Raw genomic sequence first — 27,847 nt, 5'->3', positions numbered from 1 at the left:
TTGAAACCAATGACAACAAAGACACACATACCAGAATCTCTGGGACACATTTAAAGCAGTGTTTAGAGGGAAATTCATAGCACTAAATGCCCCCAAGAGAAAACAGGAAAGGTCTAAAATTGACACCCTAACATCACAATTAAAAGAACTGAGAAGCAAGAGCAAACAAATTCAAAAGCTAGCAGAAGACAAGAAATAACTAAGATCAGAGCAGAACTGAAAGAGATAGAGACATGAAAAACCCTTAAAAAAATCAATGAATCCAGGAGTTGGTTTTTTGAAGATCAACAAAATATACCACTAGCCAGACTAATGATGAAGAGAGAAGAATCAAATAGATGCAATAAAAAATGATAAAGGGGATATCACCACTGATCCCACAGAAATACAAACTACCATCAGAGAATACTATAAACACCTCTACACAAATAAACTAGAAAATCTAGAAGAAATGGATAAATTCCTGGGCACATACACCCTCCCAAGTCTAAACCAGGAAGAAGTTGAATCCCTGAATAGACCAATAACAAGTTCTGAAATTGAGTCAGTAACTAATAGCCGACCAACCAAAAAAAAGTCCAGGACCAGACAGATTTACAGCCGAATTCTACCAGCAGTACAAAGAGGAGCTGGCACCATTCCTTCCGAAACTATTCCAAACAACAGACAAAGAGGGAATTCTCCCTAACTCATTTTATGAGGCCAGCATCATCTTGACACCAAAACCTGGCAGAGACACACACACACATACACACACACACACACAAATATTCAGGCCAATATCCCTGATGAACATCAATGTGAAAATCCTCAGTGAAATACTGGCAAATCTAATCCAGCAGCACATCAAAAAGCTTATCCACCATGATCAAGTTGGCTTCATCACTGGGATGAAGGCTGGTACAAAATATGCAAATCAATAAATGTAATCCATCACATAAACAGAACCAATGACAAAAACCACATGATTATCTCAATAGATGCAGAAACGGCCTTCAACAAAATTCAAAACCCCTTCAAGCTAAAAACCCTCAATAAACTAGGTATTGATGGAAAGTCTCTCAATAAGAGCTATTTATGACAAACCCATAGCCAATATCATACTGAATGGGCAAAAACTGGAAGCATTCCCTTTGAAAACCAGCACAAGAAAGGATGCCCTCTCTCACCACTCCTATTCAACATAGTATTGGAAGTTCTGTCCAGGGCAATCAGGCAAGAGAAAGAAATAAAGTGTATTCAAACAGGAAGAGAAGAAGTCAAATTGTCTCTGTTTGCAGATGATATGATTTTATGTTTAGAAAACCCCATCGTCTCAGCCCAAAATCTCAAGCTGATAAGCAACTTCAGCAAAGTCTCAGGACACAGAATCAATGTGCAAAAATCACAAGCATTCCTGTACACCAATAACAGACAAACAGAGCCAAATCATGAGTGAACTCCCATCCGCAATTACTACAAAGAGAATAAAATACCTAGGAATCCAACTTACAAGGAATACAAAGGACCTCTTCAAGGAGAACTACAAACCACTGCTCAAGGATATAAGAAAGGACACAAAGAAATGCAAAAGCATTCCATGCTCATAGATAGAATATTGTGAAAATAACCATACTGCCCAAAGTAGTTTATAGATTCAATGCCATCCCCATCAAGCTATCATTGACTTTCTTCACAGAATTAGAAAAAACTACTTTAAATTTCATATGGAACCAAAAAAGAGCCTACATAGCCAAGACATTCCTAAGCAAAAAGAACAAAGCTGGAGGCATCACGCTACCTGACTTCAAAGTATACTACAAGGCTACAGTAACCAAAACAGCATACTACTGGTACCAAAACAGATATATAGACCAAAGGAACAGAACAGAGGCCTCAGAAATAACACCACACATTTGCAACCATCTGATCTTTGACAAACCTGACAAAAACAAGCAATGGGGAAAGGATTCCCTATTTAATAAATGGTGTTGGGAAAACTGGCTAGCCATATCCAGAAAACAGTAACTGGACGCCTTCCTTAAACTTTATGTAAAAATCAACTCAAGAAAGATTAAAGATTTAAACATAAGACCTAAAACCATAAAAACCCTAGAAGAAAACCTAGGCAATACCATTCAGGACATAGGCATGGGCAAACACTTAATGACTAAAACACCAAAAGCAATGGCCACAGAAGCCAAAATAGACAAATGGGATCTAATTAAACTAAAGAGCTTCTGCACAGCTAAAGAAAATATCAGAGGGAACAGGCAACCTACAGAATGGGAGAAAATGTTTGCAATCTATCCATCTGACAAAAGGCTTATATCCAGAATCTGCAAAGGACTTTAACAAATTTCCAAAAACCAAACCACCCCATCAAAAAGTGGGCAAAGGATATGAACAGACACTTCTCAAAAGACGACATTTATGTGGCCAACAAACATATGAAAAAAAGCTCATCATCACTGGTCATGAGAGAAATGCAAATCAAAACCACAATGAGATATCATCTCATGCCAGTTAAATGGCAATCATTAAAAAGGAAACAACAGATGCTGGAGAGGATGTGGAGAAATAGAAACGCTTCTACACTGTTGGTGGGAGTGTAAATTAGTTCAACCATTGTGGAAGACAGTGTGGCCGTTCCTGAAGGATCTAGAACCAGAAATACCATTTGACCTAGCGATCCCTTCGCTGGGTATATACCCAAAGGATTATAAATCATTCTACTATAAAGACACATACACATATGTTTATTGTGGCACTATTCACAATGGCAAAGACTTGGAACCAAACCAAATGCCCATCAGTGATAGACTGGATAAAGAAAATAGGGTACATGGAATACGATGCAGCCATAAAAAAGGATGAGTTCATGTCCTCTGCAGGGACATGGATGAAGCTGGAACCATCATTCTCAAACTAACAGAGGAACAGAAAACCAAACACCTCATGTTCTCATTCATAATTGGGAGTTGAACAGGGAGAATACATGGACATAGGGAGGCGAGCATCACACACTGGGGCCTGCCAAGGATTGTGGTCTAGGGGAGGGATGGTATTAGGAGAAATACCTAATGTAGATGACAGGTTGATGGCTGCAGCAAGCCACCATGGCACGTGTATACCTATGTAACAAACTTGCACGTTCTGCACACGTACCCCAGAACTTTAAGTATAATTTAAAAAAAAAAATAAAGCAAAATATTACAGACAAAATTCTCCTGGACCAACCAAACCCTGTTTCCCACCTCTCTCTCTCTCTTCTGAACAGATCACTGTCCTTGTCACCATCACTGTCATTGTGTTGATGTGGAGACTTTTTAGTTCTCTTTCACACACACACAATGCATGCTATTCTCCTTCAAGTGTGTTTTCACTTTCATAAATATCACATGGTATGGTTTTCTTCTTTCACTCAACATAATGATTTGGATTTACATCCATATTGACACATATCAATCTAGCTGATCCCTATTAACCACTATATATATTCCATCAAATAAATAATAAAAAGAAATAACATTTACTGATCCCTGTTCATAAATATGTAGCTAGTTTCCAATTTCTCAATGTTGCTGTGAATATGCCTGTCCATGTCACATCTGCACATGTGGGAGTTTTCTGTTGGGGATTTAATGAAAAGTGCTGCCTAATTTAGTCTCTGTATGTCTGAGAGATGATTTGATGGGCCCATCTGCTTTTTTCATGTTAGATATGTTGCGATCATAGAGGCCACCTCCAATAAGGAAAACTTGTCTTCTCTATTCAAGTTTTGAATAAACAAAAATAAAACAAGAAGCCAATGGAAGCCAATAGATCACCCTTTTTGTTGATGGAATCCAGGCTGGAGAATGAATCAGTGGAGAGCCAATGGGCCCGCTAAGAAGATCCTGTGTGTGGACGCACTACCACCTGTCACAGGCAGTAGGATCTGAAATGGGAACCTTTACCCTGTCCTGCAAATCACTCAGGGGACAGCCATTGGAGACTCAGCAAAATTCATGGCCCCTGGCAACAGGCCCCTCCCAAGATGATCAGATAAGTCACTCCCTAGGGCAGAGGAAAGCCCAGAGAGTATTTCCAGAATAACAGAAGTAGAGTAAGAAGAGTATGTCCCCTGACATCATCACGGGCCACAGACGTGACATAGTCAGCCATAGCTCATTTGGTGGCCCCTGTGTCAGGAGGCTATCCTGGTCTAATCAGGTGTGCTCAGGGAAGGCAGGGGCTCTCCTGAGACAATATATGACCATCTATGTCTATGGCAGGGGCTGTGGGGGAGGGACAGTGAGTAGGGAGGCGATGCAATAAGCACACTACCCCAGGTGACCTGATGATATGCTCTTGATTTGTTCATTTCAGGGACAAGCTATAATACAGGTTTGGTGAACACTTGTTTAATTGAAGTTATTTAGAAGTAACCTATCCAGATATGGGCAAAGGTGAACTTCATCTCAACCCCAGAGCTTGCTCTCCAATTGCTACACCAGAAACAAGAAAAAGTCAACATATCATTCTGTATGTTGACATTTGAAGAGTGAGCACAAGAACGAAAACATCCATTTAATAAACACCTACTGTATGTCAGGCATTGTCCTAAGTGTCTGCCAAGTAATCCCGTGGCGAAGGCATCATTCACCCCATTTTGCATATAAGGAGACTGAAACTTAGGTTTAGCAATTTTCCCACAAAACAGGAGCAGTGGGCAATGGGAAAGACCACAGGGGAACATGGGAGATAAGAAAGGGAATCGGTTGAGGAGCAGAAGAAGGACACAGTACTTGGAAGGAGGACCAGGACTGCAACGAGCAAAGTGCCCCCACACCAGCGGTCTCTGCTCCACAGATGTACCCCCTATTGCATCATTTTGACCTATTTGGAATTAGTCCATCACAAGCCAGTTCTACCAAAGTACTTCAGTTAGCATTCTAAATCTTTTCTAGGTAATAATTTCACACAATTTGGACAAGCAAAAGAGATTCTGCCATTGGGCTAGAAGTGAAGCAAAGAATTTAGAGATTTTTCCATGCTCTGGGCGACAGTTTTGAAGATGGATTCTGGCTTCGGAAACAAATCAGCCCCAAGCAAATTTAAGAAACTATTTGGGGCCATTCAATAATTAATCAAAGATGAGCATTTATATCTTTAAAATTTTTAAATTGATATATCAATACATACCACTGTGAAAATTTTAGAAAATGTAGAAATGTAGAAAATAACAATTATTCCTAAGGCCACAATCAAAAGACAACTTCTAAAATCTTCAAGTGTTTCCTTGTGTATCTGTGTGTGCACACCTGAGTGGTGTTTTAATAAAATGGCATCGTACTACATGTACATTTTAAATCTTTTTTAACTTAAAAATACACCATGAATACTTTGAATAAAAATGACAAAGTCTAATATTTGTGGCACGTTTATTGGAATCTTTACATGGATTTTCTCATTTAGTCCTAACAGAACCCTAACAGGTAGGTTCTATTATTATTCCCGTTTGATAGAAGGAGAAACAGACTCAAAGGGCTTATAGGTCCTACTACATCTAAGCTATCCTTGATTGTTACAGAAATTTAATTTTTTACATGTTTAATAGCCACTTCCATCTTATTTCTTATTCTGCAATTGAATAAATCATCTTTTTCTCATTGGTAGAGGAACTTTTGTATTTTAAGGATATTAACCTTTTGGCTGTAAATAGAAAATATTTTTGTCCTTTTGACACTTATATTTTTGATTTTTTGCTAATTCTGACACACAAATTCTTAATGTTTAGATATTCAAATTACCAATTTCCTTTCATGGTTCCTTCCTTTTTTTATGCTTAGAAAAACTTTTCCCACCAAAGTACCAAATAAACCATTATATCAGTATAATTACTATAATACAGTAAATATATTCTAGTTCATATAAATATTTCTAGGGTTTACTTTTTAATATATACTTAAATGTAGTACATCTTGAATTTGTTTTATTGTGTAGCATAAGGGTAAAAATATAATGGATATTTATCCTAGATCTGTTAATTGACTATAATTTCCTGATTTGAAATGCCGTATTTATCAGATTATCAATTCTGACATACGCTGTGGTCTGCTTCCGGACCTGTTTATCTGGTGCTATGGCAGACTTTGCAGGCTGTTCACTAAACCCTTTTTATTTTTATTTGCTCCTGGGCACGCAAGTAAACCACATTTCCCAGACTGCCTTGCAGCTGGTTGCATAAGAGTTATATGACTGAAGGAGTAAGGAGGAGCGATGTGTGCCACCTCCAGAACGGCTTCGAAAAGCAAAACCTCACATAAGGAGCTCTCCGCACCCTTTTCCCTTCTCAGCTGTCTGGAATTTGGGTCCCAAAGATGGCCTTGGAAGCCAAGGTTGAGGTTGAAGATTTATAAAGCAGAAGGAATCCGGGTGCATGAATCCTTCCGTTTGGGAGTGAGTTGCTTGTCTACCTGAAATACCCATCTTGGACTTACGTGAATAAGAAGTAAACGTCTATTATGTCTGGCATTATATATTTGAGTGTCCATTTATCTATTAATTTTTTTATCCTTGAACATTGAGAATCATTTTGATTCCCCTCAGAACTACAATTTTTAATTAAAATTTCTTTAAACTTATAAAATAATATGGGAAGAATTGTCATTTATATGACAGTCTTCCCATTCAAAAATACATTATATTCTAGATTCACTTACATATTTGTTTATATCCTTCATTAAAATTGGGTAATGTTCTTCATATAGGCCTGCCTGTTTCTTATATGTTTACATGTGTTATTTTCATGTTTTAAAAAATATACAGGGCCGGACACAGTGGGTCACGCCTGTAATCCCAGCACTTTGGGAGGCCAAGGCAGGCAGATCACCTGAGATCAGGAATTCAAGACCAGCCTGGCCAACATGGTGAAAACCTGTCTCTACTTAAAAAAAAAAAAAAAAAAATTAGCCAGGCGTGGTGGCAGGCACCTGTAATCCCAGCTACTCGGAAGGCTGAGGCAGGAAAATCGCTGGAATCCGGGAGGCGGAGGTTGCAGTAAGCTGAGATTGCACCATTGCACTACAGCCTGGTCATCAAAAATGAAACTGTGTCTCAAAAATATATATATATATACACACACACACACACACACATATACACACACACACACATATATACATATATACATATACACACTATTTTTTGTTTGTATATTATAAAACTATCTTTGTACTATAGATCAGAGGCCAACAATTATTTTTCTGTAGAGAGCAAGAAAGTAAATATTTTGGATTACGTTCACATGGTCTCTGCCACAACTATTCAACTCTGCTGTTGTAGTGTGAAAACAGCCACAGATTATACATAAATAAAAAGGCATGACTATGTTTTAGAAAAAAACTATTTACAGAAGCATCCCATTACAAAAGCATCCTACTGGCTGAACTTGGGCCACAGTTTATCAACCCCTGGCCTAGATAAATAATCATATTATTTGCAAATAGAAATACCTACTCTTTTCTGTTTTAAGACTTACAGTGTTGTCTAGAACTTTCATAATATAAAAAATAGTGGTGATAGTATCATGTCTTAGTTCTTCCTTTAATTAGACTGCCTCTAGTGTTTCATGATTAAGAATTACATTGTGTGGCTATTGGTTTTGAAAAGCGATGTGTGTTTCTGTGTAATTTTAAGGTTGCATTGTGTGTCATTCTATATCAAGTTAAAGTTTTAAACAGGAAGAATTTTGAATTTTAAGGCTTTTGATCATATATTGAGATAACATGACTTTGTCCTTTGACCTTTCAACATATACATTCCTGTATCCCCCAAACCATCTATGAATTCCTGCATAGCACAGTAAGTATTCTAGTATATTATTCTTTTAATACTACTAGGTAGGATTTTTTCATGTTTATTAACATGTGAGATTGAGCTATAAGTTTTTAATGTTATTTGTCAAATGTTGGTATTAGGATTATGTTGATTTTAAAATTGATTATCAAAACTTTTTACATTTCCCTTTTCTGAAAGAATGTTGTAACCTACAGATTGTTCTAGTCCTTAGAAATTTGAGAAGTTATCTGGGTCTGGCACACTCTGAGGAAGTAATTATTAGACAATACTTTTCCATGTCTTTCATTGCTTTTGAAGTATTTAGGTACCTTAAGAGTTCAGTGATTATTTTGAAAGAGGGTTATCAGTATGCAAATATCAAGCTGAAAGTAGACAGAGTGAAATAAAATAGTATGGAAAGCTTTTTGTGAATACAAGATATAAGAAACTATTATCTTGTTGCAAATAGTTCTGTTTCCTTAATTCTGTTTGTCTCAAATCAAGGCTACCACAGCTCCGTTTAGAATGGCCCTGAATGATTCTTAGCTGTAAAAGAGTCCATTTTCATAAAGAGACCTTAATAGCCATAGCACTTAAGATGCATTATTATAAAACCACATCTTTTTATGGGCAAAAGGACCAATCAAAGAAAAAGAAAAGTCTAGGATGGAAATAAATTAACAAAAATAAACAAATTACTTAAAGTAATAAAGTGTTGATGACTCAAAGTTCTTTGACCAGCTGCTTAAATCATTATGGAAAAATAGTACCTGGATTTTTCTCCTACAAGTCTCCATATTATGCTATTTGCTTGATCAAACTTTTCTTCGTTGACAGCATGATGCTAGCCTGATTTAGCCCAACTTCTAACTTATCAAAATTCTAAAATTGTGTCCTTCAAATTCTTAGCAATGTAATCCATTCCTGACTGTATTTGTGGATCTACTCAGAAAACTTTCAGAGGTATGAGGAATACATGTAAGGGTTAAATGAAGACAATGTAACCGCATACTCAGGTCTACTGGGGACAATCCCAATGTATGCTGTTGTCCTAGCATAATTAATAGTAGTACCTCCTTTTATTGTCGAAGTATTCTATTTTAGACAATAACTCATATGGTCAAATGTGGTGAGAACACCAAAACCCTTCCACATTGGAAGTTAACAGGCCTTGCGTGTAACCTATAAACTAAGAAATTAAACTGAAAATTAAACTGTAAGTTAAGCTACCCCTGAAGAAGAAGACAAAGGAGAACTTTCTACTCTTCTGACTCTTCCAACTTATCCAGCAAGAGGCAACCCCACTGCCTTGCATTGGTGGACTTTTGCCAATGCCTAAATGTAGATCCCAAATGGAGACTAATCTTTCATCTCCTCGGTTAAATTTATTCCTAAATTTGATGCTTCTGTAAACGGGTTTTCTTAATTTCTTCTTTGGATAATTTGTTTTTAGTGTATAGGAATGCAACTGAGTTTTGTATATTGGTTTTGTATCCTGTGACTTTGCTGATTTTGTTTATTCTAACAGTGTTTTGGTGGTCTTTTGAGTTTTCTACACATATAATGTCACACATAACTTCACATATGATAATGTCACATATTATAACTTCTTTCCCTCTAATTTGGATGTCTTTTACTTCTTTTTCTTGCTAATTGTTCTGGCTAGGACTTCCAGAACTATACTCAACAGAAGTGGCAACAATATGCATCCTTGTTTTGTTTCTGATCCTAGAAGAAAAGCTGTTTTTCACTACTGAGTATGTTAACTGTGGGTTTGTCATGTATGACCTGTATTATGCTGAGGAGCATTCTTTCTGTACCTGATTTGTGGAGAGTTTTTGTCATACAAGGATGGTAAACTTTGTCAAATGCTTTTTCTGCATCTATTGAATGATGCATGTGAGTTTTATCCTTTATTCTGTTAATGTGGTATATCCCATTTAGTGATGTGCATATGTTGAACCATTCTTGCATCCCAGGGATAAATCCCACTTGAGCATGGTATCTGATCCTTTTAATGTACTGTTGAATTTGGTTTCCTAATATTTTCTTGAGGATTTTTGCATTTATGTTCATCAGGGATATTGTCTTATAATTTTCTTTTTTTCCTGTATCCTTATCTGGCTTTGGTACGGTGATAATCCTGGCCTTCTAAAGTTAAGTTTGGAAATGTTCCCTCCTCTTCGCATTTTTGAAAAGGTTTAAGAATTCTTTTTTAAATTATTGGTAGAATTTACTCATTAAGCCATCTGGTTCTCGGCTTTTGTTGGGAGGTTTTTGACTACTGACTGAATTTCTTGCCCATTATTGGTCTGTTCAGATTTTCTATTTCTTCATGATTCAGTCTTAGTAGGTTGTATGCTTCTAGCAATTTATCCATTTCTTCTAGACTATCTAGTCTGTTGACATATAATAGTTCATACTATTATCTTAACCTTTGTATGCCCTTGGTATCAAAAAGAATAAAATACTTAGGAATAAATTTGACTAGGAAAGGGAAAGATCTATATACCAAAAACTACAAGATATTGATAAAATAAATTGGAAAAAAAAAACACACAATGAAAAAATATCCCATGTCCATGGATTGGAAGAATATTGTTAAAATGTCCATACTGCCCAAAGTGACTGACAGATTTAATGCAATCCCTACCAAATTTCATATGGCATTTTTTACAGACATAGGAAAAAAATTCTAAAATATATATGGAACCACAAAGATCCTGAATAGGCAAAGCAATCTGGAGAAAGAAGAACAAAGCTGCAGGCATCACACATTCGCAAATCACATATTCAAATTTTATTATACAGCTATAGTAATCAAAATAGTATAGTTTTGGTTAAACATACTCGCACACATACACACACAGAGACCAATGAAAAAGAACAGAAGGTCTGGAAATAAACCCATGCAAATATACTAATCTTTGACAAGAGTGCCAATAATACATAATGGGAAAAGAATAGTCTCCTCAGTAAGTGGTGTTGGGGAAACTAAATATCCATATGCAAAAGAATGAACGTGGGCTCTTATCTTACACATATACAAAAATTAACTTGAAATGGATTAAATACTTAAATGTAAGACCTGAAACCATAAAACTTCTAGGAGGAGGAAACACAGAGAAAAGACTTTGACATTGGTCTTGTCAATGATTTTTTGGGTTTGCTACCAAGAGCAGAAGCAACAAAAGCAAAAACAAACAAGCAGATCTAGGTCAAAGTACAAAGCTTCCTCACAGCAAAAGAGTCAATTAGCAAAATGAAAAGGCAACCTACAGAACAGGAGAAAATATTTGCAAACCATATACCTGATAAAGTGCTAATATTCAAAATATATAGGGATCTCACAAATCAGGAGCAAAAAAAAAAAAAAAAGAAAAAAAAGAAAAAAAAGCCCAACCAAAAAATGGGGAAAGAACCTGAAGGGACTTTTTTAAAGACAATAAATGGCCAACAGGTATACAAAAAGGTGCCCAATATCAATATTCATTAGAGAAATATAAATCAAAACAATAATGAGATATCATCCCACACCTGTTAGAATGGCTAGTATCAAAAAGACAAGAGATAACAAGTGTCAACAAGGGTTTGGGGAAATGGGAACCCTTGCATACTGTTGATGGGAATTTAAATTGGTACAACCATTATGGAAAAGAGTATGGAGGGTCATCAAGAAATTAACAATAGAACTACTGTATGATCCAGCAATCTCACTTCTTGATATATATCCAAAGGAAATAAAATTAGTATCTTAAAGAGATATCTGCACCCCCATGTTAATTGCAGCATTATTTACAATAGCCAAGATATGTAAACAACCTAAGTATCCATCAACAGATAAATGAACAAAATGTAATATACAAAAGGGAACATTATTGAACTATAAAATATAAGGAAATCCTGTCATTTGTGACAAAATTGATGAACCTGGAGGACATTACGCTAAGTGAAATGAGCCAGACACAGAAAAACAAATTTATATGATCTCGCTTATATTTGGAATCTTAAAAAGCCAAACTCATAGAAGCAGAGAGTAGAACAATGGTTGTCAAGGGGTAGAGGTTGTGAGGATAGAGAAAATGGGGAGATGCTGGTCAAAGAGTACAAACTTTCATTTGCAAGATGAATACATCTAAGGATCAAATGTACAGCAAGGTGACTATAATTAATTATACGCATTGTTTACTTGAAATTTGATAACAGATTTTAAGCATCTTCACCACACATATATACACACACAGATGGTAACTATGGATGGTGATGAATGTGTTCATTAATTTGACTGGGTAATCATTACACGATGTATATGTATTTCAAGTCATCACAGTGATACACCTTGAATATTCACAATTTGTCAATTATATCTCAGTAAAGCTGGAAAAAAAGGAAATCTGAAACTGATATAGGAAGCCAAAATGAGATGGGAAAATCCCGAACTATAGAGTTTAAGGCATTTGATCAAATAAAGCTGCATTTCCTTAGAGCTAGGCATAAAGATTTATGTTTAAAAATATTTATCACTGCACTGTCTATTAAAGGTTTAAAAAGATGGTAACAACATAAATGTATGACACAAAGGGGATTAGTTAAATATATATATGGAAAAAATCAAGATTTAAAATAATCTGACTATATCAGATTATAAAATGAGGTATGTGCCAAATGATCACAGCAGAATACTGGCTAAGTTTGCTTCTGAATCCTGTATTTTGAATGTTTACAAAAATAAGCAAGCATTTGTTACTTTCACATTCAAAAAAAATGAGCACATTTCCTTTATTCATTTGGATAAAATGTTTTCAAGAGAAACCGGTAAACCTAATTCTCTGGTGGTCTGTAAAAGTCACATAGATTTGCAGGAACATTCTGTCGATTTAAATAAATCAATAAATATTTTTCAAAGTGGCATAGGTATACAGTCAAGGAATTCTCAGTTTAAGCGAGTCCAGACCCAGTAGAAGATAACAGAATTGTACCATCATTCTTAGCCCTGCCTCTCTAGATTCCTTTGAACTTATGTCACTCATCAACCTGGGCATATTGGAACAGGTGGATGGAGAGAAAGGAACTGCTGGAAGTACTAAATTGCTGGTAGATATAGTGAAGGAAAAGTTGCCACTAAAGCTACAGCCAGGCCCCTGTCCTCTTTGGCCACTGTCCCTAAAGTGTGTCTGAAGGTATCCACAGGACCATCTGCCCAATTTATTAGTCTCTAATACCCGTTAGGGCAGTTTCATAAGCACCCAAACATACTAATCTAAGCCAGTGTTTACTAAGCAGTGGACTTCATAGCCCTAGGACTAAGGATCAGAGCTTGTACAAGGAAGGGATATGAAGCCATGTGCAGACCCTATCTTAAACATTGGATGAGTATTGTATCTTGGACCTCTTTGTACTGTTTTCCAAATCTTGTAAATATTGCTATGGTGAGAAATACAAACATATTTTAATGTACATGAATTCAAGCTAGCTTTTTATTAAGTATTTCTCAATTAATGGATTCTAAATGTAAACATCCATTGAGTATCATTTGTGTCTCTTCATACTAGAATATGTTGCAATCACTGCTTCAATCACTTGTATTTTCAACTTATACTCCTAGTTCTTCAGTAAGTTTTATTTTACTACTCAAGTTGGCAGGGAACATCTCTTCTGAGATTCTTTTTATTGTACATGTTTTAACCTTTTATCTTATTGTCTAAACCAGGATATTCCCCTCCCCTCAGACAGACTAGAAGCTCCATGAGGGCAGGGACTCTGACCTGGTTCATCTTTTCTGCTTCTTCATCTCTCCCGCAACAGCCCAGTCGGGACTCACTAAGTAGTAATCAGTTGCCATTTGTGTAGACTCCTTTCAGTCACATCATTACAGAAGCTCCTCAACTTACAGAAAGTTTCCATTCTAAACTTTCAAGGCTTTTCCTAAGGCAATTTTCGCAAGTCCAAAATTAGTGCATTTTCTAAAATACATTTGGGTAATTTGTTCATTTACAAGCAACTATAAATTCCATCTGTTGTGTTAGGCAAAATTCCCATACTTTTGCTCTGGCTCAAGACTTTGTTCTTTTCCGTGAAAGTCGATACGTTTTTAAGTAGAGAACCTTCCGAACATGGCACACCTTGGCCAGATTGTAGACAAATGCCCTCGTCTACATTTTGCTTTGTGTCTAAATGAATATTGTGCTTTCACTATTTCACTTCGAACTCTTCTCTCTTGCCAAATGCTCTCTGGAAGTTATTTTTCTCATTGTTCATAAGTTTCAAGTTTGTTTACTCTAGAATACAGGAAAAGCAAAAATAGAATGTTATGCTGTGAGGGGCAGCGTCCGCCTGAGCTGAGTTTTTTGCTGGGGAGTGATAAATGATGCTGGGTTCCCTGTGGGTTAGAGGGCACCCAACTTCAAATAACTACAACATCCGATAACAAAGTTTTTCTCCATCATTTGCAATCCAAACACTAAGAACACAGCCCTGCGGACCCCTCATCCTTCATGTTCAATTGTAAATCCTGATTAAATAGCTTGCAGGTGTCAGGATTAAAGTATATGCAGTGGGAGCCTAAACAGAGGACCAGCTGGGTTCCTCATTTGCCAGTCGCAGTTTCTTCTTTGTTTTGAAACTGTTGACAGTACAACTCAAAATGTTCCTTAGGGCCCAGACTGAGTTAAATAACAAGCAGGATGAGTAAGAGAACAGCTGTAGATATTTTTCTGTGTTTAACATACCTGCCTTGTTGATTTATAGGAAGACCCCCATATAATGTACATTTTGTAATTCAAAACATTTAACCTTTGCAGCCAAGTCTGTGATAGAGACATCAGAAACAGGAAAGGTCTGGATGGGCCTTGTGTTCCAAATGTTTTTCCCCCTCCTAGGAAAAGTGAAATGATGGAATAACTTGATTTTATTATTCAAATGACCATGGTGATATTGTCTAGGCCTCATGCGATACTCACAGTTAATCAGTGGGCCAGTGAAGCCACAGAAACCAGAAAGGCCAGCTCAGAGCAACGTACCTTGGGAATTCCTCCCTCTCTACATGAGCTGGGTCGAGGAAGCCAGCTCTGCACTAATAGTCTCTCCTGCCTGCAGGGAGGGATGTGGACAAGAGTCTTCAGTGCGCCTGCCAAACCACAGTGGGGCTTTTGGCCACGCTCAAGTTCCTGCTTTTGTGCTACAGCACAGATAGGCATCATAAGTGTAGAGACCATGTGGAGGCCTTACAGTTTGTCTAGACTAGACTGAGGCATTAGGGAGCCTCAAAACAGCGGAACCAAACAGATTTGACTGGTAAAATCTACATCTTTTATGCCATCATGGGCAACTATCTGCTAAAAGCCTATTGCATTCATGGTGCTGGAGTAGGTACCAACGTGAAACCGCAAGCTTAAAATCGTGTCTGTGATTACCGCAGGGGTCATGGCCTCTCAACCCAACACCCATTCTACCCCAAATGTTTGGGCCAATTATGGTCATTGCATTCTCCTTGCTAGGGATGGGCATGGGACAGAATCCTGACCAATAAAATGTGAGGGAAGACTGCCAGGTCCTTAGGTCCAAAAATAGAGACACACGAAATATATCATCTTTTTCTTCCTCTGAACATTGTCTTGTCTGGATGAGGAGTGCCAGGGTGAGGGCAAAATCTGACACACACAGTATGGTGGAGCTAAGAGGCCCAGAGAACTGGGATCCTCAATGATGTCACTGAGCAGCTGAATCTGCCCTGGAGACCATTCTATTTCTGACCTTCTTGTTATATGACATTGTAAATTTCTAAATTGTTTCACAGCCAGTATTACATTAAACTTTTCTGTTACTTGCAATAAAAAACTTTAAGTAATGTAACTTCTCTTTAAACATGCTACCCTCTAAAAACAATATAGTATGTCAGTGAAGAGAGGACAAAAAAAAGAATTTTACAAAAAAATAAAAAAACAACCAACAAAACCTACTTTACTTCTTATAAAGCAGAACTACTGAATGGACATATTTGCATTTGAGACACGCTTTTCATTAATTGGCTCCCTCAAGGCATCCCAGATGTTTGGGGGCTGATGAGGTGGATAGAGGCCCCTGCTCTGTTCATGCATAGCCCAAGCACAGCTTGGACAGGAAGAGCCACAGAGACCAGAACTTACCAGAGGAATTAGGAAAGTTAACATCTGCACAATCCCTTTAGAGTCAGGATCTTGGTTTCTGCTAGGTGAGAGTGTTGTGTACCCTAGAAACAGTGGAGAACTCCCTTCACATCAGAGCAGCTCCTGGGATAGCTGGGCAGACCACCTTCCTGACATGTGTCTTGGTAGTGTCATCAAGTGCTAAAGAAATAGGACGCCTAAGAAACTGAAATTGGAAGGGGATGCAGCTTTCTCCACTGGTAAGTTACCTCTCATTAGTACCACACACTCTTAAGAAGTCATTTACTAAGAGCATCTTACTATTTGCTAGGCACTATGAAATGTGAACTAAGAAAACCTAAAGATGGTCTATGAGGGTCCTAGAACTTCCAGAAGACACATACGTTGGCCTGTTGGTGTACTGAATTGCTCAGCTTACCAATCTAATGCTTAAGTTCACTGTGCACTTAGTCTTTCCAAGTCATCCTCTGCCATCTGACTCCATCTTTAGAAATCTCTGATGGATAAAGAAAAATAGCTAATAACTATGACTGTGTCTCATGCTTGATGAGCACCTTATAGATATTATCTGATTGAATACAGCAATTCTATGAGGTATGTATTATTATTATTCCCGATTTACAGATGAGGAATTTGCTCAGAGTCACATAGATAAAAAAGGCTGCTTTGGAACTCATATTCAGCACTGCTGAAGCCAATGGAGACTTAACCACTTCTCCCTGCTGCCAAGACCCACTGAGAACATTTGCGTCATCACACAGGCTGATGCTAGGAAGGTAGCACTCTCGCCTCACTGCAAATAAAGCCGAAGAGGGCGGCCAGGCTCCTGTCCCAGTCTCAAGTGCCTCACCCAAGACACCCTGACTCTAGACCTCAGGAACTCCCTGACACATTTAAGTCGGGGGGTAGTGATAGGTTAAAAAAAAATTGTTTTTATTTACTTGGGCATGTTATTTAATTATAATATGGTATAGTAGAAAGATCAAGATTTAGGTGCGTCTAACCATTGTAACAAATATACCTAATTTCTCCGAGCCTCAGTCATCTCTGCTGCAAAATGGGAAGATGCTGTTTCTCGAGCACTGAAAAAGCAGGGACTTAAAATATTATGTGCAAAACACGCAGGCACAAAATCTGAACTGTGATTTTTTTCTTCTATTCTGATTATAGGCTGATTCATTTCACATCCAGGTTATTTCATAGCTAGCCCAAAAGAATTTCCTTTCCACAATTATTGATAATCAACCAAACAATTAGTATGTGAGCAATTATTACTATTGTAATTGCCTTTTCATTTGTCTCCCTCACTAAGCTATATCCTTCTTGAGGGAAAGGTCTGTGTCTTGTTCATGATATAATCTCATTCCCTAGTATAATGCCTGGCACACAGCAGGTCTAGAATTACTACTGTGCTAACCATGGAGGCAGCAACAAAAAGAAGTGTAAGGCAGTGCTGTCAAGAACCCAAGATTTTGCACAGGTCTCACTTAGGAGAGCAAAAGCTGCAAAACGACTTAGGACATAAATGATGTGAAATAAACTTGAGTATTTCCTTCACAGTCAAGGATGCTGCTAATGAGCATGAATCTCAACATCATTATAATACAGAATGAGAGTCACTGGGTGGGCTTTCAATATTCTAGATAAAACCCAGATAACAAAGGAAAATATCCTAAGTAAGTTTACTTTATTATTTGCCTCTTTTCTCCAAAAAATAAATGAAGTAAACAGAAGGAAGAAAATAAATCCAAAGAATCAATATCCATGCTAAATTAAGACACAGTTGGGAGTCTTCTTCCTGGTTGGTTAATCATCATGAAAATGGCATTGCTTATCAGATTTTCGGTCTGACTGACATCTGCCTCAGTTTCTATGTTCACTTTCTCTGATTTCCTCCAACTGTCCGCTCTGATTATCATCACCATAGATAGGTAATACTTTAGAGTAAAATGCTGTGTCACAGTGAATCGTAACAAACTTCTGCAGTAAATATTATCAACCACATTTTACAAATGAAGAAACTGAGGTTCCAGATTTCAAGTGGCAGAGCAAGGAGTAAGGCTTAGTTCTTCCTCGTTTGCATCCTTGTCTCCTTCTTTCCTTCCTCTTTTCATTAAGCATGCATTTATTTAGCCCCAGTTGAATGACACTAAGTACTAGGGACACACCATCCAATGACACAGAGTCTAGCCCTATCTGGCTCCAAACGCAGCACCCTTTCTACTGTACCACCACTGCCTCCCATTCTAAATAAGCCTTTTAACCGCTGTCACTCTGCCCCTGACCACACCTCCTGGACCCACGGCCTTTAGCTGGGCCACAGCAGAGTTGCTTCAGAAAATCTTGCCTTTAGGCTATTTCCCTCAGCTTCACCTATTGCCAAACGTGGGGTACCTGCCAAAAAATCTAACACCTTGTCTAAAGAGAGGTTGTGCCCACCCCACCAATGATCCCAGTAAGCCCCAATCAGAATATAGTCAATGTCCTCCATATGGTCCTCAGGGAGCCCACCCAGACTTGCTAACCCCAGGAGTAATGCTGCTCTATAGAGGTAGAGAACACAGCCTGAGCCAGAACCCACAGCCATGATCTCATTGAATTCTCCCAACCATTGGGGAAGCAGGCAGTATCTCAGTTTATAGATGAGGAAGTTGAGGCTCCAAGAGAGAACCAGCACACATCCAAGGTCACACAGTGATCCATGACCAAGTTGACACTGAACTGATATCTACTCTGACTCCAAAGTCAAATTCCCAACCCTAAGTAAATTAAACTATCATCTGAAGAAAAATGAAAGTCAGGGAATGCGTTTAATGTGAGGAGTACATGAAGGCATTTCCAAGACTGCCCCCTTGCATCCCACTACTTCTGCAAAGCTAATTTCAAATCTTTGAGCTGGAAGGTAACTTCTAGAACAAACGGCCCAATGGTCTCATTTTCCACGTTAGGAAATGAAGACAGGGAGAGCAAGTAAGGTGGTCAGTCACCCAGTCAGATGGTGACAAAGTTCAGGGTTAATTCCAGGTCTCATGACTCTCTTGGTTAAGTTCTCTGATCAGCAAGTCAAACAGCCTTGACTCACCTGAGCCTGAGAGAATTGAAACATCACAGGCAAAATATTGCTTTCTTGGTGGAATATTTACTTCTTTGAATCAACTACGTAGACAGGGTCCATTTCCTAAGACCTCCCCAGTTCTCAGTGTCATTTGGCCTGAGATTCTCCTGAGTTCCATCAGGTCTTGAAGCCTCCAGGAGCCACAGGAGTCCCATCTTCGTACCGTGGGTGATGAAGACGGAGGTCACAGGAAACCCCAGCACCTCGCACTCTTTCTCCTGTCTGACCGGCATTCCCAGAATCACTTTACAGCAGGGGCCAAAGATCAAAAATTTTATGGGCGCTTGGGGAATTATTCCTCCCCATCCCATCTGCCCTTTCATCTGCACACCCACTGCCCCGGAATAGCAAACAGCTCATCTCTCCTAAGCTGTTTCTCGAAAGACTTCACAGCAGGAAAACAGAGGCTAGAAATATTTCAAAAGCTTGGCCACAGCTGTCTGCAGGAGCCCATTTGAAAGCCTTCGTGCAGAAAATCTCCTTCTTTCTTTAAAGCGCCAGCCACTGGTTTTGCTCAGCTCAGAAGATTGCAGCATCACCGTCAGCCTTCGGGCCTCCTGCCCACCTGGGTCTGTCCAAGGCGACGTTGCAGCCCCTCTGCTTAATGGCAGAAATCCCATGGAGGAATAGGGGCTTCTACACCTTCATGGCCAAGTACATTTGGTCTGAGAGGGATTCCCACTCCAGCCTTGTGAGGGCTTCACCTGTTGCATCTCATCCTTTCAGGGGTGGTCATGGCAGAAGCTCAGGCTTCTCTCTCACCCATGCGTGTCCTGGTGCCCCATTGCTCTGGTTCTTTCTGGGCCACTGATGCATTTGCAGCCCCCGAGGATAAACCAGAGAAGCAGCAGCCTCTCTGTAGAGGGGGAAGGGAAGGCCTTTCTGTTTGATCCCTTGATGGGTAAATTTCCCAAGTTAAAGAATAAAGTCATGGTTGATGGATGAAAAATCACCTGTTGGGTACAATGTATATTATATGGGTGACAGGCACACTAAAAGCCGAGACTTCACCACTATGTAATTCATCTGTGTAACCAAAAACAACTTATATTCCTAAAGATACTATAACATTTTTTTAAAATGAATAAAATCAGAGCAGCACCTTCCTTAGACCTGGGAATAAAGGGCCCCTGCCCTGGATCCACGCTGGCCCTTCTCCAGCCATTCTTCTTCCCATGAAGTGAGGAGGGTGCAAGCTGGGGACTTACACACTTGGAGCCCACACCTCCCTTTCTAGACTATGCTCCAACACGCAGGATCCCAGAAATCCCTGCTCAAATGCTCCTGAGCCTGCTTCCCGGCCTGTGTGGGCGTCATCCCTTGGTCTATCCTCTCCAGGCCAGGCAGTACCAATATGGCACCCCTAGGTCCAAGGGGTAGCCAAAGGATGGCTGTGAGCAGCAATTTTGTGAGGTTGCATGGTCACAGCTTGGGTGTGTGAGGCCTGTCAAGGTGTGAGGCCCAGCCAGGGTAGGAAGAGGAGTGAGCTGACCAGGGACCCCGAGTCTGGAATCAGCCTTTCCTAGGCCACCTGATGCCAGTGCAGAGTGGAGAAATCCAAGTTATGAAGGCATCCTTGTCAGGGTAGAAGGATAAAAACAGAGTTCAAACAGTTTTGGTGTGTTTTTTGTTTCTGAGACAGTCTCACTCTGTTGCCCAGGCTGGAGTGCAGTGGCGCGATCTCTGCTCACTGTGGCCTCCACCTCCCGGGTTCAAGTGATTCTCCTGTCTCAGCCTCCGGAGTAGCTGGGATTACAGGCGTGCACCACCACACCTGGCTAAACTTTGTATTTTTTAGTAGAGACGGGTTTCACCATCTCGGCCAGGCTGATCTCAAACTCCTGACCTCAGTTGATCTACCCTCCTCAGCCTCTCAAAGTGCTGAGATTACAGGCATGAACTTAGAACAGCTTTGTAGCTTGGTTTGTAACTTTCCAATATTCAAACACATGGTATGTGGAATTTTTTCCTCATCTTGTTCCCTGATCTCACAAATGTTAGGGGTGGGCCTGAGGCAGGATTCATCCCGGAGTAAACAAGGATCAAGCTCATTTTATTTATTCATCGATTCAATTAGAACTTAGTCCCTGGCATGTGCTAAGCATCGTGCCAGGGACTAGGTACCCTGTGGTGAACTAGGTGATTACAGTTTGTCCAGGAGGGGAGGCAGTGGCCATTGAATGAGAAAAGCCAGAGGGATGGGACAGGTTAGCGGCAGGTCAGTGCCAGGGACGAGACTGCAGTAGGGAGCAGTGATGTTCCAGTGGGCACTCAAAGCCTGACTCTCATGTTCAGATCAAATTCAACTACTAATTCCTAGAGACCTATAATTAGCAACTAAAGTAAATTAATTCAACAATCCCATATTGTCTATTTAGCCTGGCACTGTGCTAAGCCTTGGGAGACCAAAGACAACAAGCTCTACTTTGACAGTGTCAATTCTAGAGACACATGAATACGGACGGATACAATGAATGCAGGGTCAAGAGCAGGGAAACAGCAGCAGTGCAAGCGAGGAGTATGTGAGAACACAGAGGGAGACACGATTATTCCCTCTAGGCATTTAGGAGTGACTTTATACCAGAGATAACACTGCAACTGAGTTTTTCAGGATAAAGTAGGGTTTTCAAAGAACACAGGAACGTGGAAAGACATTCCTGGTTGAGAGAAGGTCTGTGCAAAGGCACTGAGACGAGCCACTTTGTTGAGTGCAAGGGGATGACAGGTGACCCCACACAACCTCAACAATGGATATGTAAGGATGTCGGGACAAGCTACAGAGGGATGCTGGGACCCAATTTTGGCAGGCCTTGTCTACCAGCCTCAAGATTCTGATGGTTCTGGAGGAACAGGGAAATGTTTTACGAGAATCACTTTGTTCGCTTTTTAGGGCTAGCAGGAATCAAGGCATTTATGGTAAAAATACCTCTCTACAGACTCCACCTGTGACTCCCTAAAGCCCAAGCTCCCATGCCAGCTTCCAGTTACCAGAGGCACTGGAAGAAATTGACAGCAAAGAGAGCAGACAAGGGCTATGTTAATCATTTAGCCAAAAGACTGTGAGGCAGAAAAACTAGATTTTAGCCTTGGCAATCCTGAATTTTGATCTAAACTGCAAAGAGAATCATTTGTTTCCAACTCCTTCCTCCTGACCACCTTGTAATAGTCAAGGATCATTGGTTATAAGCAGCAGACAGCAACACTGACTATCTCAAGCAGAACTGGCATTTATCGCATGGCTACACAGCAGCTCACAGAATTTAGGCGAAGGCTGAAGAGGCAGACTCCTGACTGAAATTGCAGGGCAAGTGCATCTGATGATCTAGTTTGGATCACTTTCTTGGTCCTTTCCTAGGGGAAGACAGGTCACTCTGATAAGCAGACTTATGAAATTCTCCAACTGGGAAGCAAAGCATTCTCCAAGTAAAGAGAGGGCAGGGACTCAGGCTCTCTTGTTCACTAAGTATCCCCAGTGCCTTTGCCGGACATCTAGAACATGCCCAGTAAATATATACTGCCGGCAGGAAGTCATGTAGCAAAAATAACAGCTGTCCATACCACCTTCACTGGATCCCTCTTGCACACCACTGATGTATCTGCCCTCCTAGGATACTGGGGGAGTGTCAGGACACTGAGCACACCCCCAAATGTTTGGGGAACTTGTAAATCCATCCTCAGCTCCTCCTCAGCCCAACTGATATCCTTGTGCCAAATTTCAACTGTCCCAGGGTACTTCCCCTGGAATTTCTTAAAGCTGATTATAATTTCCTGTTGGATGGGATGCTTGAGATTTTTGGCTTTCATTTCTTCCGGAAGTTATTTTTCAAGATCTTTTCTCTCCCCAGGTTCTGGCACCATAAGCCTTCTTGCCTTCCTGTTGTTGGCCTTGCTGAGGAGGTGGGGGAAGGGGTGGTGATTATTTAAGTTTTTGGTGATTTTTGCAGTCTTTTCCCATCCAAGGCACTCTGCAAGGCATTCTCAATGGGCAGTGTTCCCTTCATTGTGAGGTACCTTCCCAGAGGTCAAGGCCACTGACAAAGCAAAGTTTGTCCCCAGATTTCAGTACATGCACTTCAAAGTACATGTGAAAGCTGCTGTCATCCAAGGGAGAGTCAGCTCCTTTGTCTCAGGCATTAGATTTGAGAGCGAGAGAGAGAGAAAAGAAAGAGAAGAAAGAGAGGGAAATAAAGAGAAAGAAAAGAGGAAATTACCTGCTTGGCATGAAATTGCTACTTTTCTAATCAAACTGGCCCAGCTCTGTTTATGGTTCAACATCAATATTCATTCCTCATAAAACTGAAGGTTTATGGTACCTAAAAGAAACATTGAAAAATGCATGCATCCTATAACTCCTGAAGTATGTTGACTAGATGTTTTCCATATGGGTAATAGGAATATTTTGTGGAGGCACTAGGCCAGGCTGCGTCAATGGGCTGAGCAGCTTTGGGGGACTTCCCCGTTCTCCTGTCAGGTTTAAGTTGTGGGCTTTTCAGTGGTAGAACCCCCTTTCCCACACATAGGCTTAAAACTCTTAAAAAATTCTCAGGGCTCCCAGTATAAAACCCAGACTCTGGACCATGACTCTCCAGGCTACCCGCTCTGCATACCTGCTCCTCACTTTGCCTGCCCACACTAGCCTCCTCCCCATCCCCAAGCTCTGCCCAGTGGGAGGACACCTGTGCTTGCTGTCCCCTGCCTGGTATGTTTTGCCCCTTGCTAGTCATCTGTGATCTCTTCTTCTTCCTTCAGGTCACAACTAAAACATCGTCTCCTCAAAAACCGATTCCTTCTCCCCAGTTACTCCCCACCAGATCACCCTATTTGTTTCCCTCGCTGGACTTTACCTAAAGATGTCATGTGTGTGCATTTGTCTTTGTGTCTCCTCGGTGGGGCGTGAGCACCACGGCAGAGCCACCTGCCCCATCTATTTCCTGCTTCATCTCTGTGCCTGGCAATTTTTAGCGGTTCAGTGGATGTTTCCTGATCAAGACAGCTTGTCGGGTCAAGTTGATCATCTTGTCCATCCAGAGAGAAATTCTGTTCATTTGGCTCTCCTGCTCAGTTTTTTAGCACCAGTGCATGGAGCATTTTAACCCTGGGGCCCCTGTTTCTGGAGGTGACAGAGACTAACTCATGGTCCTCCACTCCAGCCCAACCTCATTCCTGGCAGTGTGATTCTGCCTGCCCTAGGACCCACATTTTCCTCCTCTCTCAAAAAGGAAATATTATTGCTTCTCTAGTAGCACCCCCCAGGTGATCTGCTGAGCATGGTGTCAGTGACATCTTAGAAAGCCATCCTTAAGGCTTCCAAGAAGTGTAATGAGGGAAGCCTGACTGAACCCTGTGTGTCCATGTATTAACTCAATGCCCCAGAAAAGGCATTGAAACCCCCTAAGCCTCAGTTTCTTCATCTGTAAGATGGGCACAATAACACAAGGCTCCCAAGAGACCAATAATTTGAAGATGAACTGTTTCTCCCTGTGAAGAGTTAGAAGATGGATGGCACTGTGATCAGGAAAGGAAGGGCCAATCCTCTGCTTCATATGAGCATCTGTATCCTCCAAACCCCCTTCCCATATGCACACTAGAAACATAAAACTTTAGAGCAGAAGGGACTTTGGCAGCCATCTAAAGATGACTTTTTTTTTAGTTTTCCATTTTTAATTGTGGTAAAATAAATATAACGTACAATTTACCATGTTAGATTTCTAAGTGTACAGTTCAATGGCATTGAGCACATTCACATCGGTTATACAACCATCACCACCATCTATCTCCAGAACTCTTTTCAGTTTACAAAACTGAAATTCTAGACCCATTAAGTAACAACTCCCCATTCTCCTTCTCTGCATTTCCTGGCAGCCACCATTCTGTCTCTATGAATTTTACTACTCTATGTACCTCATGTAAGTGGAATCGTAACAGTATTTGTCTTTTTATGACTGGCTTATTTCACTTAGCGTAATATCCTCAGGTCCATTTACATTGTAATAAGTGTCAGAACTTAAGGCCGAATATTCCATTGTATGCATATATGCCACATTTATCCATTCACGTGACTATGAACACACAGGTTGTATCTACCCTTTGTCTATTGTGAATAATGCTATGAACATGGATGTAGAGATATCTCTTTGAGACCCTGCTTTCAATTCCTTGGGGTATATGCCCAGAAATCTAATTGCTAGATCATATGGTAATCCTATGTTTAATTTTTGGAGGAATCACCATACTGGTTTACAAAGCAACTGGACTTTACATTCCCACCAACACAAGAGTTCCAATTTCTCCACATCCTTGCCAATACTTGCTATTTTCTGGGTTTGACAGTAGCCATCCTAATGGGTACAAAGTGAGACCTATTGTGGTTTTGATTTGTATCTCCCTAATAATAATTAGTGCTATATTACACATCTTTTCGTGTGCTTACTGGACATTTATATGTCTTCTTTGGAGAAATGTATATTCACGTCCATTGCCTATTTTTAATTAGATTTTGGATGTTTTTTCCTGTGGAATTGTAGTTCTTTATATATTCTGGATATTAACTTTTTACTGAACATAAGGCTTGCAAACAGTGTTTCATATTCCACAGGTTGCCTTTTCATTCTGTTTTGTCATTAGATGCACAGAAGTGTTTAATTTTTATGTAGTTCAATGTGTATTTTTTCTTTTGTTACCAATGCTTTTGGAGTCGCATCCAATGCCATGAAGATTTTCCCCTGTGTTTTCTTCTAAGAGTTTTATAGTTTTAGCTCTTGCGTTTAGGTCTTTGATCCATTTTGAGTTAATTTTTGAATAATGTATAAGGCAAGGATACAACTTTACTCTTTTGCACATGATGAAGATGACTTTTGATAGAAAACTGAGCCCAGAACAGGGAAGCAGTCTGCTCAAAGTAAAGGAGCTAAATAGGGACACAGCAGGGGGAAAACCCAAGCTTCCTGTGCCTTAGTCATAAGTATTCTCTACTCTTCTAGGAAGTAGACACTCTAGGAGAATGTGACCCTGGGCTTTACTGTTCTGTCTCATCAGAAACAACTGGGGAAACAAAATGGGATATTGGAGCTGATGGGTTTCCCTCCAGTGAGGTCAGCCAGTCCAAAGTACAGACCACTGTGCCAGGAGCAGACAACGGGCTTTTCTTAGGTAACAGCATTCTTCTTCAGGACACCTGTGACCACGTGTGAACAGCAGCCACAGAAAATCCCCAATGGTCATAAAGTCTCTGATGTGCCCATTCAACTTTTTCTGCAAAAACGCTGGCTCTGTGTTCAGCCGCATGGCAATTTGGTAGAATGAAGCTTTCATTCACTGATAGGAGCAGGGAAATGTTAGTGGCCATCCACATCTACACGCTTTGCGCCCAGAGACCAATAAACTTGAGACAATGTATTCTGAAGCATTATCTTGAGTTAATAAAGGAAGGTTTTGGGTTTTGATAAACCTATTGGGCTAAGGCAGGGACTGGCAAATCACAGCCCACTGGCCAATTTTTTTTCCCCCTTTTTTTGAAACAATCCCATTCTGTCACCCAGGCTGGAGTGCAATGGTGCAATCTTGGCTTGCTGCAACCTCTGCCTCCTGGGTTTAAGCGATTCTCGTGCCTCAGCCTCCCGAGTAGCTGAGATTATAGGCACACACCACCACACCTGGCTAATTTTTTGTATTTTAAGTAGAAACGGGGCTTCACCATGTTGCCTAGGCTGGTCTCGAACTCCTGAGCTCAGGTGATCTGCCCGCCTGAGTGCTAGGATTACAAGTGTGAGCCACTGCACCTGGCCAAATAGTTTTATTGGAACAGAGTCATGCTTGTTTATGTATTGTTTATGGCTGCTTTCTCCCTTCAGTGGCAGAGCTGAGTAATTGTGACAGATGTATGGCCCACAAAGCCTAAACTAATTATTGTCTGACCCTCTACAAAAACTGGTTTGCCAACCCCTAGACTAGGGTAACAAGAAAAAGTTGAATGGATGCATCAGAGACTTTGTGACCACTGGGGCTGGCTGGAGTGTCATCTTTACCACAGCAGGAAATGCACTAGTGGCAACTAAAGGAACGTTCTAGCTATTCTGTACTCTCAAACTCCTTCCCTAGTCTCAGCCCAGAGGAGAACTTATTTCTAAGCTGTTGTTGTAAAGTCTCTGAGCACAGAGAAGAGGGTGAGAGCCCCATGGAAGCCAGATCCCAGCCTGTACCACATTCATTGGCCACACTATCAACACATATGAGGGTCAGGGTATAAAGACAAAATGGCAACTTATAAGGGTCTAACCACATGAGATGGAACGTGAGTTGCTGACTGACATGGTCATTATCTTCAGCTTTCTTACACGTGTAATTAATAACTCATCACTCTCAAAATTGATATTAATCAGTTTTCACTTCAGTGGGGTTGTGGGCAATTCCCAAACTTCTCAGGCTGATTTAATAGAAATTGCCAGAAAGACAAAGGTCCAAATAAATCTCAGCTGTGCCACTGTGAGCTGGCCTTAGAATAGTGACCCGATTCTGCTCACTTTGATTTCCTCATCCATAAACAGGAGAACAGTTCCTAAAGCTGCTGTGAGAATTCAATATAAGAAGGGACAAGAAACTTCTGGTACCTTCTGCAATGCTACTTTCCTTTCCTTAGTCTACCTGATACCAAACACCAACAGTAGCTTCCCCTCTGGAGACCAAGCCTCCAAAGCCGCATATCTTGGTGTTTCCTTCTCTTCTCCCCTCACACTCATTGGCTGCAGCACAAACAGCAGGCTCCAGTGGGCTCCAAACATGAACAGAC

This window comes from Macaca mulatta, chromosome 7 (assembly GCF_049350105.2).
Source record: "Macaca mulatta isolate MMU2019108-1 chromosome 7, T2T-MMU8v2.0, whole genome shotgun sequence".
Lineage (NCBI taxonomy): Eukaryota > Metazoa > Chordata > Mammalia > Primates > Cercopithecidae > Macaca > Macaca mulatta.
This window is presented reverse-complemented; position numbering follows the sequence as displayed.